Here is an 18564-nt window from a genome sequence, read left to right on the forward strand (position 1 = left end):
CTACCTGTTCCCTTCCTTACATCCCCAAATCCAATCCATCAGCAACCTATCCCTTCCCCTACATACTCCATGAGTCTCCATACTTCCTGCGTCTGCACCTCCGTTGCCCTGTGCCACCCTCATCTTCTGACTAGACTAGACCAGTTAGTCTGGGCCACTTCCAATCTGTTATTGACTTCCCTCTGCTCTCACGATGAAGAAAACAATTATTACACAGCCCATAAAGCCCTGCATGATCTGAGTTCCTTTCCACCTCGGAGAGACAAGTCACCCATACTCTTCTCTCCCTGTCCCCTCTCTACCTAGTCCAGCGACTCTTAACCCTGGCTGCACACTGGCATGGTCTAGGGAACTTTTATCCTGCCCCCCAGAGATTCTGATTTAGCTGATGTAGTTTCATCTCCATAGGCCCTGTGCCTGTTACAGTGCCTAGTACATAAATACTCTTTAAATGTTTAAGGAAGAAAGGAAGAGAGGCCAATGAATGTCTCCCAGAAATTATGAGATGGAAGAATTAAGATGGTTCACTTTTCCAACAGCAAAGTGGGAAAGCTGCGCAAGTTGCATATTCATGTGAGATTTTGTTTCTCAAAAATATTGCTAGCCCTGGCTGTGCGGTTTCTGAAATCCTTCTATGAAAATGTTACTGTAGAATGTAGACTCTGAGCACACTTGAAAGCTGAATGCTCAGTTTTGTCCCAAGCCCATTACCTCATCAGCGTTAACGAGGACTTTTAACAAAACAGAATTATAGCCTATTTCTATATCTATGCCTCCAATAATTTCCTGTTTTTAAAAAAAGATTATGGTTTGTTTTATTTTAAGCTTTTACGTGTGAACAGATCCTCAGGGCTCAGGAACGCATGACTCTCACTATAACATGAAATTCCTCTATTAGATGCAATGAAGCATAACAGAAAAATTGCAGTGTCCTCCCTCAACTGTCACTTGACATCTGAGAAAAAGCACAGAACGGTGTTGAGGAGAAGGTTCTGGGGAGTTGCTGAGGCTCACCTATTGGAAATGCAGCCCAGCGATGCCAGCAATTATAAATGGTTACTAAGCACAAGGGGAAATGCCAGATCAAAAATTGTTCACTCAAAAATAGTCACAAATTGTCCAAGTTAAGTCTACAAGTCCAAAAGTCCACTGTATATAATTTATTATTAAAGCCAAGATAAATTAGAACCCCATATACCTCCAGTCTGTCTGCCATTGCGAGCAAAGACCACAGTTTTCATCTCTATAACCCCAACCATAATGCCTGGCTCGTAGTGGGTTCCCAAGAACTATTTGTTGACTGAATTCACGGAACATAACTATCAACTTGAAAATTCCTTAGCTTAAGGTTATTCCATATTAGACGGCAGTGACAAGGTCCAGAATGTGCCACCGCGGCATAAAAATCATTTTGAGCTGAAGGCATTTGAGAATAGGCTTTTTTTCCTGAACTCCCTTAGCTGCCTAAAAGCAGAGCTTTTCAAAAGAACTGAATTGTCATAAATGCCTTTCCAGGAAGATGACTCTTACCACCTGAGACTAGAAGCCTGCACTGCACCTAAATAGACCTCGTCATGAACTATCGTATCTCCATCTATTCCCCTAAGAACCCACTGGTCTTTCCTAAAAGTCATTTGCTTTTCCGTAAGTGCCCTTCTTCCCCTCCCCTTCCCTTGTTAAGGTGATATAGAAGCCCCAAATTCTAACTGCCTCCTTGAAGCACATTTTTCTGTGAACTTGCACTGCATGTACATGAATTTTAAAAATCTGTCTTTTCTCTTGTGAATCTGTCTTTTGTCAGTTTAATTTGTGGGCCCCCAAAAACTAAACATAAGAGGTTAGAGGAAAAATGTTTCTTTCCCGACAGCAACGTCAAGGAAACCTTGAATCCTGACTACCCCTGTCAGACACTGAAGGCATGCAGTCCAGATAAATGAGGGAGAAAACAAGCAGTGGAAGTGAAAAGCCTGCAAAACTCAAGTATGAAAACTGAAAGAAGGCAAGTCCCAGATTCTGTAAAATTCAGTGAAAGGATTCCTAACACACAATACCTTCAATAGGCCCAAAGCCCTATTTAATGTCAAGTGGTTGCAAATTAATCTTTGAGGTGGTTTTATTTTCTTCCTCTGATTAGTGCAAAGATTAACTTTGTAATCAGTAAATAGCCACTGAAGGAAATGACAGAATTATACACTCTTACAGCTGGAACATGGAAGTTATTAACACAAGAATGTTCAAAGCTCAGCCTTACAAGCAATTAAAGAAATGCTTGTTTAAAAACATTACGAAATTCTATGTTTTTCCTATTAAATTAGCATAGATTTTTAAAAAGTCAATATCCACAATTAGCTAGGATGCAGTGAGATGGGAATTAGGATGTACTGCTGTGAGGAGGGCATAAATTGAAAGGCAATTTGGATGTATGTTATACTCCTTTAGGATGGATCTAACACTCACTGGCCCAGGCATTTCACCCTGAGGGGTGATTTCTACGTCAATCATCAGGAATCTGAGTGATGAATTACGTCACAACATTGTTATGCACAAGCCAAAAAAAGCTGGAAACCACCAAAATGTCCAACACGAACAAGATGAGAGTGGAGCTGTTAACAGTTGGGGAAACAGAGGATGAAAAATGGGTCGAGCACTTGAAGTTTGAGGCGCCTGTGGGACATTCATTGTCGATGGGCAGAAATGGAAGCCTGATGCGGAAGAGATACAAGACCAGAGAGAAAGATCTGGGACTTAGCCTCGGAGATGTCAACAGGCCACAGAAATCACGTTCTCTGACAACAGTGAAGGCCGTGGGGGAAAGGTTTAACGAACAAGGCTGATTCCAAAGTGTACGCACCATTTAGTAGAAGGAAAAATGTTTATATGTGCCCCCAAAAAGAAAAATCTGAAAGGAAAATGTTAAAAGCAAAATGCTGAAATTATAGATGATTTATATATTATTTTTCTTTATACTCTTCTGTATTTTCCTTTTTTAAAAAAAAAAAAAGCAGTGTCTTCATTCAACGATGTATGATCAGCGAATATAATGCTCCAGCATTTTCCTGAATGATAAATATATGTATTTTTCATTACTTAGAAAAAAAATTTAATCCGAGATGTTCTAACTATTGCCTTGTTTTACAGATACGGAAATGCTGACAACACCAGTAGAGGAAGTGACTTGCCCAAGGTCATGCAGTCAGCATGCACAGCTTCTGAAAACCATCCTGGAGCGCCAGCAAGAAACAAAATAAGGGATTTGGTTTGTAACCAAGCTCTCTGAATCACAGCTCTTCTACCAGGTGAGGAAGCTCTATAAATACAACCATAAATATGTGCTTAATCATGTACCTTCCACTGCCTTATGATAAGTAATCACCTCCATGGCATTTTACCAAAATGTTCCAGAGCAAAGTATAATTTTCTCTCTTGATAATTTTGAGGACTTTTTGTCCTTTACAAAAAAAAGTGTTCTGCATTTTCTCAATTAAAAAAAAAAAAAAAAAAAAGATCCTTTTGCCAGCTACTGATGCTGCCAGGTTTTCAATGTGAGTCCACCCACGCCAAGCTGTATCTATGTCTGAATACAAATACGTATATTTGAAGACTGGCCAAGTCCTTTTAATTCATTCTCTTATCACAGGATGTAGTAAAAGCAAAGTCGTATTTCCTTCAAGTTTATCTAATTTTCAATACCCATTTGAATAAAAAAGTCCCACTGTCTTTCACGATGGATACTGAATTACTGGAAGACCACTGTACATCCAGTCTAGACCAACAAAATGAAATATGATTTCTTTAAAGCAGAACGCTATTTCCATTACTTACATCAGATGGAAAGCTTTTACCTGTAATTAACTAAATCAATTATAAGCTTTAAACCTACCTCTGACACGAATTAGATTTCCAAAATATGTAACCTTTGGTTGACCTATATTTCATTTTTAAAACTGGGGTCCATCACAATCTAGTGATCAATACATAGACCACCACAAATAGTATCCCTTCTGTTTGTCAGATATTATAAATGATTAGCATTATGCTTGCAGGAAGCACACAGCTATTGGTCTAACCTTTGGGGGCCCATCTCCTGAAAGCATGATATATCGTTCTTACTTTATGGCTTTCTGTACTTAAGGTACCCATTTCTGTAGCCTTAGGGATGATGTGGCTATAAATGCACGTATAAATGTCTCACAAACCCACACCATGACATGTGTATTTATTTTGACAACCTTAACTGCCTCCAGTGTCGGGAAGGTAAAGAAGGGCTAGTGTATTTCTGAAAGATGACTTTGCTCTGTCTTTGACAAAAGACTTCTCACAGTAACACACACCTTACATTTACAGCTTTTTCATCTACCTACTGCCATTCTGACGAATCTAAACATTAGACTTTTTTTCAATCATCATTTCAGAAAGGAAGAGAACCTAGTAGGTAAGAGCTCTAGGGATGGCAGGCAGTCCTGAATTTGAAGAGCCACTCTACCACTTACCAGGTGTGCGACCTTGGGCAAGTGACTTAAGTTTCAGTTTCTTCAATTGCGAAGAGTAGACAATGGCACCTGGGATTGTTGGAAGACAATGCACAGTTTAGCACAGTGTCTAGTACATAGCACGGACTTGATAAAGTAAATGTTACTTAACAGTATTCATAAGATGTTTTTCAAGTTTGGTATATAGTATGATGAGCATTTACAAAAGACTTCTTTGTCCCTGTTTCCCCAAACCAGAAACTCCATCAACATTGCCTTGGGAATTATCGTGAAGACTCTAGAAAAGAGGACAAAATAACTCCACAATGCCCTTCTTTCAGAACTCAGGCCAATACTTTAATGCTCATGTTTATCTGTATTTACCTGGCTGGTTCCATTTTACGGAGCCTCATCTGTTTGGGGGATGGGGATGTCCTGGGATTCAACCAACCAATTTTGCAGTAGACTTTTGCAACTTGGCCCTTTTGTGAGTACTGTTTAATGTTCCACGTGAATTTAGTCTTTGCTAAATCTTTGACCTTATCTCGGACCATATCATTTTCCGCTTGTGATCCTAAGCTCATGAAAAACATGTTTTCCTTTAATGTTTTGACAACCTTTAAGTACAGAAACGCCTACAGAATCAACTGGTGAGTAAGTTCTTTCAAATGGTGAGAACAGACTATATATATATATATATATATATGCTACAAAAACCTGCCTTCTAAGTATGGAACCGTAAATCTCTCCACACTGGAATCCCAGAATGGCCAAGAACAGATAGAAAACTAAGAACCACCTCCCAGGGTCTTGGGGCATGCACAGATAAACTTGAGAATGAGAAGGAATGTCCTGCCCTGGCAACATTCTAACCCCTCTTCTTGGCTGCTTCATCTGGAACCCTGATCAGAGAAAGGGAAATAATGAGGGGGAATAACGCTAGTGGGTCTGGTGACTGATGGTCAGCCATAGCAGCAGGTCCCCACTTGGCAAACGGGGGTGTCAATGGAATGCCCTGCCATCAGCAATGCACTTAGTGAATGACGAGTCTGTGATAACAGAAAGTGCCTGTACTATAATTGAATACAACAGGTTACAAAACTTTTGTAATACAGGTACACACATTCATACACACATGCACAATACAACCTCAATTATGTAAAATAAAGCATATGAAAACCATAAAGACAATACACCAAAACATGGGTTGTCACTGACTGGGAGATTATGGGTAATACTTTTCCTCTTTCTACTTTCCTATTATTTTTTTCCAATTGTCTATAATCGTGTATTGCTTGGATATCTAAAAAAACGTATTTTAAATGTCAACATAAATTCAATGAAATTTAGCAAATTTCACGTTTTAGCAAGAGAGAAAAATAAATACTCTTCAAAACAGATAACGATCCTTCCTACAAACGACTTTGACCATTGGCCTAATGATAAAGGTTGATAATTAGTAAATAGGAGGACGCTTTGCAAATGTTGGCGTCAGCAGCCTGCCCCAGACCCCTCTCTCTGGGTCAGAGGGTTCTTTTTTCTGTGAAACATTCTGGTCTATCCTAGAGGGCTGGGGAACGTGGAGGGAGAGAGGTGTAAGGAGAGTAAAACGGTTAGAAATCGGTTGGGTAACGGATATATCCTCAAAACTGCTCTGAAAGTGTTTGCAGCCTGTACCTGCACTAAACAGCCCGATCTGTTTCACACACACCAGGGCGTGGCCCACGAGGAAAAACCCGCGCATCCGTGAGTGACATTTTAGACCTTAAGGGTATCGATACTTCCACTTTGCAAGGAACCGTTGCTCCTTTGGCTTGGCCAAAGCCGGGCTGATGCCACCGAGGAGGGCCACCTAGAAGAAGGAAGCTCAGCGTGGGCGCCTTGACCCCGCTCGGGTCTCCGCGGCTCGCTCCCGCCCCCTCAGGCCCCCGCGGCTCGCTCCCGCCCCCTCAGGCCCCCGCGCCTCGCTCCCGCCCCCTCAGGCCGCCGCGCCACGCTCCCGCCCCCTCAGGCCGCCGCGGCTCGCTCCCGCCCCCTCAGGCCGCCGCGCCTCGCTCCCGCCCCCTCAGGCCGCCGCGCCTCGCTCCCGCCGCCTCAGGCCGCCGCGGCTCGCTCCCGCCCCCTCAGGCCCCCGCGCCTCGCTCCCGCCCCCTCAGGCCGCCGCGCCTCGCTCCCGCCCCCTCAGGCCCCCGCGCCTCGCTCCCGCCCCCTCAGGCCGCCGCGGCTCGCTCCCGCCGCCTCAGGCCGCCGCGCCTCGCTCCCGCCCCCTCAGGCCGCCGCGGCTCGCTCCCGCCGCCTCAGGCCGCCGCGGCTCGCTCCCGCCCTCTCAGGCCCCCGCGCCTCGCTCCCGCCCCCTCAGGCCGCCGCGCCTCGCTCCCGCCCCCTCAGGCCGCCGCGGCTCGCTCCCGCCCCCTCAGGCCCCGGCGCCTCGCTCCCGCCCCCTCAGGCCGCCGCGCCCCGCTCGCGCCCCCTCAGGCCCCCGCGCCCCGCTCCCGCCCCCTCAGGCCGCCGCGCCCCGCTCCCGCCCCCTCAGGACCCCGCGCCCCGCTCCCGCCCCCTCAGGCCGCCGCGGCCCGCTCCCGCCCCCTCAGGCCCCCGCACCCCGCTCCCGCCCCCTCAGGCCGCCGCGGCCCGCTCCCGCCCCCTCAGGCCGCCGCGGCCCGCTCCCGCCGCCTCAGGCCCCCGCGCCTCGCTCCCGCCGCCTCAGGCCGCCGCGCCTCGCTCCCGCCGCCTCAGGCCGCCGCGGCTCGCTCCCGCCCCCTCAGGCCCCCGCGCCTCGCTCCCGCCCCCTCAGGCCGCCGCGCCTCGCTCCCGCCCCCTCAGGCCCCGGCGCCTCGCTCCCGCCCCCTCAGGCCGCCGCGCCTCGCTCCCGCCCCCTCAGGCCCCCGCGCGACGCCGGCGCGAGCCGGCCCGGCCTGACCTCGGGGGGCAGCCTCAGAGGCGGCTGAGGACTCGGCGGGCATCCCGGGGTGCAGGGCGCGGCGAGGCGGGTACCTTGGTGCCCTGGTAGAAGTCGTCCACGGACCGCGAGCCCATGAAGGGGAACTCCATGTGCGTGTCGATGCCGCCGGGCAAGACCAGCTTGCCGGCGGCGTCTAGGACCCGCAGCCCGGCCGGCGCGTCCCCGGGCGGCAGCAGGTCGCGCCCCAGCGCCCGCACCACACCGTCCTCCACCAGCACGTCGGCCACCTGCGAGGAGTCGTCGTTGACCACGCGCCCACCGCGTATCAGGAGCCGCGACGGCGCCGCCAGGGCGAGGGGCGCACACGCTGCGGAGCCGCCCTCCTTCCGGCGGCACGGGGCGGGCGCTCTGGCGGGGCTCCGGGTTTATCAAGGACCCGCTGCGAGGGGGTGGGGGAGGAGCGGCTCCACCCCCGGGGGGCTGGGCCTGCGCAAAAGGCTGGGGCGGGCGCAGAGGTCAGCGGGGGGTCTGACCTGAAAGTTCCGCCGACCTGAATCCAGGTGTACGTCCAGACCCTGGATGTACACCGAGATTTTTTCCCTTCCAGTCATTGGAAGGGAAAAATCTTGGAGGCACTTTTAAAGACGAGGGACGTTTGTTTTCCTTTCTAAGAAAAGGCACTTTGGGGAAAGAAATCCACCTCATTTCTTCCCTTTATGAAGAGTGTGTCTGTACCAAAATGCAGAGAGACAGGCAGAGAGAGAGAGGAAGGGAGGGAGACAGACAGACACCACCAGCAGCAATGAAAATACCCACTCCCCGAAGAACCACTTGATCTGGATTTCCTTTTAAATATTCTTAACTATGTGAGGAACAAAGATAAATGACATTCTCGTCGTCAAGGATCTAAGAGCCAACAGTGACACACATACATATTTCAATGGATAACAATAAAGAAAGCAGAAAATTCTACCTTCGAGAGAGGCTAAAGATACGAGTTTAGAGGAAAGGGGGAGTTTATTTCTGCCTTGAAGGAAATTAGATATGGAAGATTCACAAAGAGGTATCTGAAGCAGGACGCAGAGGACGTGGACATGGAGAGAGGAGGGGTGAGAAGAGGGACGATGCTCTGGGTGAGGGAACAGCTGGATAAAGGCACCAAGAAGGTGATGGCAAGTTGAGTGTGACCTCCACGTGGTCAAGCTGAGGGGATAGGGTTGGACAGCTGTGGACCACCCCCTTCCTCCCAGGTGAGAAGGATGAAGAGAAGACAGAGGAGGAGCCGTGAGAGAGAAGGGAGCTCGGGGAGCCCTGCGTGGGGGAAGACGGCAATGCGGGATTTCAAGAGCACCGAGATCGAATGCCGCAGGAAGCGTGGGGAGCGTGGTGGACGCATGCTGCTGCATCGTCTATTCTCTTCCTCGTTCTGCCAACAGTCACTGGAGTTTCTTTAGCAGGAAATCCTCCCCGTGCATTCTCAGAACACTCGCCTGGGTGGAACTGATGGGACCTCCGGCTCTGGGACTGATCTGCTTATCTAAGCACTTCCCATCACAGCAGGAAGTCCTCACGGCCACGGTGATGTGTTCGGGGATGACACGGGTCCCAAGAAGACTAACTGTGCTCAGTGAGAGCTGATCCTAACTTGTGTTAGGTTGAGCAGATGAGGGGCTTTCTCTTTCCTGCTGGACTTGAATCCTGGAGGGAGTAAAAGACAACAAGGGACTAGTCCTGTGAACAGAGCCAACACAGAGAACAGGAAGGAGAGATGGAGAGGAACTGGGTTCTCATGACACCGTTGGTGCTCCTGGAACCAGCCATGCCTGATGTCCCCTCTTTCAGACTCTCCAGTGTTTGCTTCAGCTGGTTTACTTTGGTTCTTTTGTCCTTTTCAACCATCAACTGACAGAGGATGGGAAGGTACTTCGAGTTTGGGGAGTAGGTGGTCGGTCACATGTGACCTCGGAGATGGCATTTTTAATAGTGGAATGCAAGGTGTTATTATTATCAAATTTCCTCAAGTCTCAGATCACACAAACCGCAAAATGATTAAAAATTAGGAAACATCAATAAAGTGCCATAGATTTGGCTGTCAAGCCAGGAATAAGAAGCCCAAGAAGGTTATGCAATTATTGTCCAAAGACCATTGTGTAAAGATGAAAAGAATAATACTAAATATGCAACTCTGCCAAGCTACACACATAACAGCACTCTAGGAAAGTAAGATTGGGTGTCAGGGTGGTTGTGACATCCTTTCTGAAGCTCAGATGATGATTTCAAAGGTTTCTTTATCTCAGACACTTTATATCACAAAATGCCCTGTAACACAATGCAGCATAAACTCTCCACATTTAATTAACTCAAACTTGATCAGAAGAGGGGATTTGTAGAATGTCACTGAGGCAGGAGGAAATAGCTCATTGAGATTCACTGACCGCACAGAAGAGAGTGTTGGGTAAGTTTAAGGAGAAAAGCCAGCTCGCAGAAAGAAGGTGTCTTCCCCCTTTCTGGCCACCACTGTCCAGACGCTGGGCATGTCTAGATGCCGGATGTCGTCCACCAGCTTGCCGGGTGGGAGGCGAGCAAACGTGCTCAGAGGGGAAGCTTGTCCTCAGAAACCCCTCACCTCCCTTTTCTCTGCCCTACTCAGCCACCTCTGCACCCAGACACACGGGCCCTCGGTGGGCATGAAACAAGTAATCCCAGACACGATGATCTTGGCACTGGAGGAAGGCGGGAAGCAAGCCTCCTGCTGTTTTGCCTTCTTCTTGCTGGAGAAAGAATCAGTTTGATTAACTAACACACCAAAGTGTGTCTGAGGACCCATGACTCCTTAGAGGACTCATTTTAAAGGAGGGTTACAAAGGTTGTGAAAGCTTAACCCACAGAAACATGTCTACTTTGAAGTGTAGGTGAGAGCAATTGGAAAGGAAGGCCTTCCCAGCCCTGACTGATGGTCTAAAGGGACAGAAAGGCAGAGCAGAAAAGGGTGACTTCCTTCACTGAGCAGCTCAGGGTTTTGGGGAAACAAAGCCACCAGGCCCAGGTGTATTTAAGTCCTCTGAAGCCCTGGAGTCACTGAGTTTGCTTTCCCTACTCTCCTAACCCACCCCCACTCCTACTCCAGGCCCCTGTGGCTCTGAGGGGATTTCAGGGTATTGTTTCCTCTGGAGGAAAAGCTGTCCGTGGGGCAGAAAGAGCAGACAACGAGGGTGTGTGAGCCAGAGTGAGCAAGGAGAGAGGGGGCAGAGCCGGGCGTCTCCAGTGCGCCCCAGCTGGGGGCTCTGGGCAGCCCCAGTCCCCTGACCCTCGCTGGGATCAAAGTCCCTGGCAGGGTGATGAGGTTATACCTGAATCAGCGATAGGAGAGGCAGGTAGGCAGCATGGATGGGAATTAGGCGTCTAATCCTGGCTCTGATGCAAGCTTCTGGTGTGAGTCTGGGCAACCCACTTACTCTTAGGGCCTCTCTCTCCTCAACTGAAAAATGAGGAGCTAAGTTGACAAGAGCTCGTAAGACCCAGCCTTTGCACTTTTAAAAGTCTTGTGATTCTGTGAACAGGGACAAGACGCCCATCCACGGAGTGCCTGGCATAGTCCTAGAGCTAAACTCTTCTCAGGTCTAGATAAGGGAAATGGAGACCAAGAAGGACTTGCCTTCTAGATTTGGGGCTCTTTTATTTCTGGTCCCTCCACTGAGGCAGAGGGGATGTGCTAGGAAAGGGTGCCAAGCACAGAGTGTAAATCCAGATGTAGGTCATGGGGGGACGATGCTTGGTGGGACCTTTCGGTCACGAGCAGGGACAACATCTTTCTCTCTGGCAGCCGGCAGTGGTCTCTGTAGGACCAGAGAGAGAAAGGTGGCCACTGCACAACTCCAGAGGGCACTCTTCCCTGAACCTCCCAGGCAGAAAGAGGAAATAATAGCCCTGAATAACAATACCAGCATCGGGAGCTAAGGTTTATTGAGTACTTGAATCAAGTCAGTACTGGGCCAAATGCTTCACATGCCTTATTTTACTTCGTCCTCCGCAACACCTCTTTGAGCTAAATACTATTTCCCTGTTTAACAGATGAGCCTTTTGAGGTAAAAGGACCTGCTCAAGGTCACCTAACAGTAAATGCTGGAGGTAAGCCTTTCATTCCGGAACCTGTCATTTACTCATTATGTGAGTCCAAACTCTAAAGCCAGGTTCAAATCCTGGCTGCATTTGGGCCTCAGGTTACGTACATGGATGAGCGTAATCCCGGAATGAACTCCTACATCCATCACTCTTTATACCTCGAGCACTTGTGACATGGGGCTGCAAAGCTGCTTCAGATTGTTATCTAAATATTGGGGAGCTGGTCTATGTTTTTGCTCAGATAACTAATGTCATGAGGGTTTAAAAAAAGTGCTCCATCCTGTAACAAACAAATTTAGTGAGTCCAGATCTAATATACCAATACTGACCTGCCTTGGGGGAAAATTTTCAGGACATGGCACCTAGATAATCCAGGATGATCTCTTCATTTCAATAAATCCTTAACTTTGCCACATCTGCAAAGTCCCTTTTGCCATGTAAGGTAACTTTCCCAGGTTCCAGGGACTAGAAAGATATCTGGGTATCTTCGCGCCCCGTAATTCAGCCTATGACAGTGCCTATCAGTGTCCCCCCTTGAACAAAAAGACGCTGCTTTCTCAAGGGATGGCCTAGGAGCACCAAGCTCGGCTCAAAGGTTTCTTCTGCCCTTTCTGCCAGCAGCACTAATGTATGCTTCCAGAAACTCTCTTGCCCCTTGACCTCATGCGTACTGTGCCACGGTTTCCAAGTTACTTTGAGCTTTCCTAGCAAACTATATTTCAGCAGTGAAATAATACTCAAGGAAATAGAGGAAGCGCCCCCTTGATTAGAAAAAATGTAATAAAGTAAAATTAAAAAGCTTGTACTTTGGAGCCAAATTGATCTAGATTTGAGTTCTGGTTTTATCACCTATCATCTGTGGATTCTTTGGGTTTTTTTTTTGGCTGTGTTGGGTCTTCGCTGCTGCGCACAGGCTTTCTCTAGTTGCGGCGAGTCGGGGCTACTCTTCGTTGCAGTGCACGGGCTTCTCATTGCAGTGGCTTCTCTTGTTGTGGAGCACAGGCTCTAGGTGCGTGGGCTTCAGTAGTTGCAGCATGTGGGCTCAGAAGTTGCGGCACGCAGGCCCTAGAGCACGCAGGCTTCAGTAGTTGTGGTGCGCGGGCTCAGCAGTTGTGGCTTGTGGGCTTAGTTGCTCTGCGGCATGTGGGATCTTCCTGGCCCAGGGATTGAACCCATGTCCCCTGCATTGGCAGGCGGATTCTTAATCACTGCACCACCAGGGAAGTCCACATCTGTGGATTCTTGGTTGAGTTTCTTAATGGTCCTAAGCCTCTTGGTTTTTTTTTTTTTTTGGGTTTGTTGTTTTCTTTTGTCTGTTTGTTTTGTTTTGTTCGTTTTTTGAATAGTGGTAGCAACCCATTAAGGGCTGTACACTTTAAATGAGATAATTCATGTAAAGCCCATAGCATAGTGCTTGTTAGATATTATTTTTAGCAAAACCAACTGTTTCATTTCTCTATTCTAGCATTTTCTTCTTATTAATAGTTTCACTTTTTAAAATGTGAGATCCACAAGCTTATGAAATTATTTTACTGATCTTGAGAAGAACTTTTTCCAGCTTTATGGAGATGTAATTGACACATAACACTGTGTAAGTGTAAGGGGTACATGTAATAATTTGATATATGCATATATTGTGAAACGTTTACCACAATAAGGTGAGTTAACACATCCATCACCTCACATAGTTACAACTTTGTGTACGTGTGTGTGGTGAGAATATTTAAAATTTACTCTTCCAGCAACTTTCAAGTACGCAACACAGTACTGTTAACTCTAGTCACCAAGCTGTATATTAAGTCCCCAGAACTTATTCATCTTATAATTGGAAGTTTGCACCTTTTGACCACCTTCACTCATTTACAGCCCTGCCCATGACAATCACTAATCTGTTCTCTGTTTCTATGAGTCTGGTTTTGTTAGATTCCACATATGAGTGAGATCATATGTGATCATATGTGGTATTTGTCTTTCTCTGATCTGTTTCACTATGAGCATAATATCCTCACCGTCCATCCACGTTGTTGCAAATGGCAGGATTTCCTTCTTTTTTTTCTGAATAATATTCCATTTGTTGACCTGAAACAAATAGACTGCCAGATATTTCTCCAGCAAAGATGGGTTTATTTGGGATCAGCAAAGGATTGCAATTTGGGGTCTCCAGCCATGGCAAGCCACTGGGCAAAGGAAGGAACAGGCTTTAAGAGAGGGAAAAAGAAGCAGGGAGGGCTACAGTGAACAAAGAGTGCATGGCTTTTCCTTGGCTGAGTCCTTGCCAGGAATGAGGAGGAGTCATTATTCCTGCGGGGCTCTGCTATAGGTGCAGGAGGTGAGAGCGCCCCCTCTGGTCTCCCAGCTGTATTTGATTGAGGTTTCTGTTTATTAATTTTACACACACACACACACAAATATATATATATATATATATATATATATATATATATATATATATATATATATGCCACATTTTTATCCATTCATGTGTTAATGGACACTTTTATGTTTTGGCTATTGGAAACAATGCTGCAATGAACATGAGAGTGCAGAAACCACCATCTCTGAGATTTCATTTTGAGAAAGTTTTATTTTTTTAAGAGTCAAGAGTAAATCATTAAAAAAATTACTTGGACTTTGCTACACAGACCAAAGAGGGTTTGAATATGCATTTTATATATTTAATTTCTTAACAAAAATTAAAGTAAAGCACATAGAGCAAAATCCATCTTTTCAAGTGTACAGTACTATGAATTCTGACAGAAACACGCTGTCATGTAACCACCACCACAATCAAGATAGAAGATATTTCCATCACTCAGAAAAGTTTCCGGGTGCCCCTTTGCAGTCAATCCTCTTCCCCCAGCCCTGGCCCCTGGCAACCCCTGATCTACTTTCAGTCTTTTGTATTTTGTTGACTTGAGACATGGAAACAAAGTAAGTTGCTGGGTATCTTCTGGAGAGTTCAACTTCGGTTCTGCCACTTAGTAAAACTCTTCCTATGCCCTGCTGTTGATGCTGTCAAGGTCTAAAGCTGAAAAGATTCAGAGGCGGACCTTACTAGGATTTACCTCAACTTTTCCAGGAATCCTGGGAGGTCCTGAGCGTGACCACAGTTGGGGCTGAAGCAGGGACAGCAGGTGCCGTTCTGGAGCCCTCATGACACTGTTTACAGTTATGTAGACAGGACAGTGTCGAGACTGATGCCCCAGATGTTGGAGGCATCAGTGTAAAAGGAAGACCATAAGATAGAGAGAGACAGTAGTCAAGGTGCTGCCCCTTTTACCTGCACTTGTCCCACCGGGGCCCACAACCTCTGAATTAGAACCTTTCTGTCTCTGCACTGGCTGTGCCATCTCATTTTATACTTCATTTCTCTAATATAACTGGAAGGGACTAGATTTGTATATCTTCCTTCTTTATTAAAACTTTTGTTCATCTTAAACAAAAACGTCTTGGGAGAAACTTACTGTTCTGCTTGCTGTGAGAGGTATTTAGTATTAGACAAGGCAAGCACAGTGAAAATGTGATTTAAGGTCAAGGATAATACCAACTACCCGTCTGTTGTGTAACTGTACTTAAGGGCACTAATCTGTGAGCTTCTGGAAAATGAAAACTGCATGGTATTTATTTTTGTATTCAAAGACCTATCACAGACCATGGTGACGTCTAAGAAGAGTTCACTGTGTACCTGATGTACTTCATTTCTAATCCTCAGAACAAATCTGTGGAGTAGGTCTTATCCTCTCAAACATCAGCAGAAGCTTCAGGAAGTGCCTTTCTCATTGGGATTGGAAGCAATATGACTCTTTGCTGTATTATATTTTCACATTGCAAGGATGTGGAGAAATTGAAACCCTCATACATTGCTGGTAGGAATGAAATGTACAGTTACAGTGGGAAGTGGTTTGGCAGTGCCTCAAAAGTTAAAGAGAGTTACCCTATGACCCAGAAATTCTACTCCTAGGTATATACCCAAAACTTGTACATGAATGTTTATAGTAGCATTATTCTTAATAGTCAGAAAGGAGAAATAACTCAAAAAAACATCATTTGATAAATGGGTAAACAAAGTGTGATATATCTAGTACTGTGGTTGGTTCTCAGGAAGTACTCTAAACATGGATGCTTATTTTCATTCCAAATCTAGGAAAAGGTTACGAAGAATTGCTTTGTGCACTTGGCTAACATCTCTAATGGCAACTCATGAGCTAGAGAAATGGAAATTATGTTGTATGGTGAAATCTCCATCGAAAACAGCAATAATGTAAGTTCCAACCCAAGGAAAGTAATAAGAACCCAGTGAAGTTGAAATTTACACAATGCACAATAACAAAGTCTATATTTAAGGTAAGTAAAAACTAAATCTAAAAGCCAAATTAGATAAGGAATTTCTATGCTCCTTGAAATCAGAGCTCAGCAGATGAGAGAAGTATAAATATTCAAGTGAAATTTGATACTGTAGTGAAATTGAGAAAAGTTTTTTTAATATTGTTTGTTACTATAATTTTTTAATAGAAATCACTTCTCTGTATGTCTTTTATTTATACTCGCTCAACATATGTTACGAAGTCCATAGCTTGTAGCCACATCTTTCTTGGTCTGGGGCTCTATGGAAGTTCACCATTTTGGCCTTTTTATAATAAAATAAAGACGTCTGTGCCAAGATGCCACTCTACCTTTGTTTAGTGAATCTACTTTTCATTGAGATACAGCCATAAGTTGCCCTGTAATCAAGAAAACAGGAGAATGATTACTGTAAGAAATATGCTCTTAAAGAAAGCTCTACTACTATACAAAATGCATAACACTCAGTGGAGGGGAGCTCGAAAAAAAGGTCCTTTTTATTTGAAAATGAGTCTGTAATAATCACAATTAAAATTTATTTCAACCTCTTATTTCTTTCTTTAGTTTAATCCTTACAGTAACCCTCAAGCCTGGATGTTAGCCCATTTTTCAGATGACACAACAAGGCTTACTGAGATCAAGTGATTTATTCAGTTATAAAACTCCTAAAGTAGCAGAGCCAGGAGTCAAACTGTTATGTGTCTGACTTCAGAGTCCATGCTTTCCCACCACACTCTATTATTTCTCCTTAGTAAAGCTTACATATCCCTTTTTTGGAGGATATTAAGCTTCCTTGGGCTTTAGCCTCCCTCCAGCACGTGGGAAAATCCACTCCAATTGACATCTCAGTATCGTTACTTGAAATCACTCTGTAAATTCTTTTCAAGGCACTTCATGATCAGTAAACCATATGTGCCCTAGATTAGCATACGGCAACTTAGTCTTGTCATGTTCTAGCACTGGTTTCTAAATTTTATTAACTCTCAAAACCCTTTGTTCAAATGAAATCTTGTAGGAAAGCCCAAGACATAAACAGAGTTGCTGCTGGAAGAGAGCAGGGTGAGCAGTGCATTGATAACCTGACCATCATCAACTGTAGCCACATTTATCGTTTACCGAGCACTCACCTGACACTATTTTAGCTCACTAATCCTCATTAACTCTCATTTAATCCTCCCAACCACTGTTGTTATTCCCAACTTAAGAACCCGCCCATGAGTTAGGCATGTCTTACTCCGTGGGTGACGGAGAAGCCTACCACCCTTGCTTCATGGAACCGGGAAGTTGAGGGAGCCAGGCCAAGGCTGGTGCAGTTGCTCAGAGACATCAGGCTTCTTTTATCCTTTCCCCAAACCCTTAAAATGAGGCTTCTCTCCCTCTGGATGTTGAGGATGCACATTTGCTACAATGGAAGAACTAAGTGGTCTAAAAATTACCAGGTTCTAGGAGACCTGTGAAGACTTTTCTCCAGATTCAGTCACTGTGGTAATTTCCTCAGGCCCCAAGCGCAGCACGATCCTGTTTCCTGGGTCTTGGAGCTCCCTTCAACTCATCACAAGCGGACTGCTACTGCTTTCTTCCCCCCCTTTTCTTGCTCCCCTTTTGACTTTGAGCTGCCGGTTCACTTCCACGATGATCCCAGGGGAAGCGGCTGCATTCAGAAGCACCTGGGAAGCACATCTTCACGACCTTTGGAAACCATGAATCATTTCGGACTTTTCACATACAAGATCTGATTTAATTCAAGCTTCAGAGATGTTCTCTGTTTAACATTCAGACAATGACAAAAATAGCAAAGATGTAGTCCTTACAATGAGCCAGGCACTGCTCCAAGAGCTTTACATACATTAATTGAATCTTCCAACAGCCCTATTATCCCCATTTACAGATGAAGAACTTAAGAACAGAGTGATTAAGGGACTTGTTGAAGATTGCACGATAGGAAGGAGCGGGACAGGCAATGTGGCTCCATTGTTTTCATCCACGATGTTGCCTCTAATAAATTTAAAAATATTTTACAGGTTATGATAACATGTTGAAATAAACTTAGCTGAAAAATAACTAATTGTTAACATTCATCAAATGCCTAAACATGCTTATCTAAATTTGCATCAATGCTATGATTTCTCATTCGAATATGCTAAAGCAAATTGTTACACTACTGTATTTCTAATCAACTAAGATATGCACAATTCATGTACGTGACGTGACAGAGGAGCTAATTTGATAACCTTTTGGCAAATGAGCTTCTTACTGGGACTGTAGCACTGTTTTTCTGCTTAAAATATTAATTCTGGCAACTTGGTGTTTCTTACGTATCAGGCACTGTCCTGGGGTCGATTACAGACGTCACAAATTCTTTGTTACATCTGCTATGGAGAGTGGAGTCTCTCTTTCTATGGAAGCTGGGTTGGCCTTAGTGATTCGTTTGACCAACAGAATGTGGCGTAAGTGACATTTTGGGCCTTCGGAGACTAGCTCATAAGAAGTTTCTGCAGAGGTGTCTATCAATTTTTAAACAAGGGCCCACTTGAGTAAAATGAGTCCGATCAAGTTGCTGTCATCTTCTGCCTGGAATTCAGCAGGGTGAGAGGGAATGGCCAAGCAGCTTGAATGGAGAGCAGCAGCAGGCAGGTCACCGCTGTCAGCATTACTGGGTCTGTGGTAGGGACTCGACAAACACCTTGTGAAGTCAATCTGCTCGTTCTTCCTTTATTCTTTTAACCTGTC

At 45.6% G+C, this 18564-nt stretch overlaps 1 pseudogene across 1 annotated transcript in view; it reads right to left on the bottom strand.

Annotated features, from left to right (window-relative positions):
• Positions 1-7796, bottom strand: part of LOC309664674 (dihydropyrimidinase-like) — a 77921-nt pseudogene extending 70125 nt beyond the window's left edge. The window contains exon 1 of the transcript XR_014268448.1: positions 7464-7796. The product of XR_014268448.1 is annotated as a dihydropyrimidinase-like (transcript). The remainder of the gene's footprint in view (positions 1-7463) is intronic.
• Positions 7797-18564: the final 10768 nt, after the last annotated feature.

The sequence above is a fragment of the Balaenoptera physalus genome, assembly GCF_965194825.1.
Source record: "Balaenoptera physalus genome assembly, chromosome: 7".
Taxonomy (NCBI): Eukaryota; Metazoa; Chordata; class Mammalia; order Artiodactyla; family Balaenopteridae; genus Balaenoptera; species Balaenoptera physalus.